Source organism: Propithecus coquereli, unplaced genomic scaffold (assembly GCF_000956105.1).
Source record: "Propithecus coquereli isolate 6110/MARCELLA unplaced genomic scaffold, Pcoq_1.0 Scaffold34, whole genome shotgun sequence".
NCBI lineage: Eukaryota > Metazoa > Chordata > Mammalia > Primates > Indriidae > Propithecus > Propithecus coquereli.
The window spans coordinates 4,065,257-4,066,258 of NW_012149063.1; positions in this window are offsets into that span (position 1 = coordinate 4,065,257).

Genomic DNA, 1,002 nt, shown 5'->3' on the forward strand with positions numbered 1-1,002 from the left:
AAACTTCTGGACTCAAGTCATCCTCCTGCCTCAGCCTGCCACGTAGCTGGGACTACAGGCGCATGCCACCACACCCAGCTTATATTCAATAATTATATTTCTGCAAGAGAACCAGTGAAGAAAGAAACATGGATACTACTGGAATTGGAACAAAAGAATTATTAAAGATGATATACAACAAACTACAAAATGTAAGTAAAATTGGGTTAAAGGAAAATGTTTCGAAAAGCTGTTCATTCCTTCATTTGATACAGATTCATTGGGCTTCAGCCATGTCCTAAGCATTGTGCTTGACACAAAGGACAGAATATAGAATATGACCCAGTCTCTCCTCTCCAGTGGCTGACGCATAGACAATTAGATATATGATTTTCATCCGGGTAATAAGTTCTATGATAGAGGTGTGACTAGGTTGCTATGGAGGCTATGATTGCTTTGTATTGTGAAACTGTGTATCCCCTCGTAGCCCTTCTTAATGTCTGTGGCATTTTTGTGACTTCCCAACACTAGAAGTTTTTCTGCCAAAATGAGTGAGGCTCTTGGTGCCCTCCAGACTTTACCCACTTCCCAGCCTGGGAGAACTGTGAAACCTTCCAGGAGACTGCCTCCCTCATGCTCCCCGTCCCTCCCCCGGGGTTGGTTACTCTGGGTCTGACATAGGCCTGGGAGGTGTCTTATAAAGCCTCTGATGGGCCTACCCAGCCTAGCTCCTCTCCATTGTTTAGTTAGACTAAGTCACTGTAAGGCCACCAGCTCTTTCATTTGAATTCTGTGAGTCTCCCCCTGGCCTATCTTTGGGTGGAACTGGACAGTACTGTCACCCTCTTCCAACCCTCTTCCCCCATGCCCCTGGCTCAGATTGTTTCCTGTGCAAACAGCAGCGAACATGTTGTTTTGAACTGGCCCTGAGGAAATGGGTCAGGAGTTGTATGGGTGAGAGGTAGGGATTAAAGCTACTGGAGATCTGGGAATGAATTTTTTTATTTTAAACTTTTTTTTTAA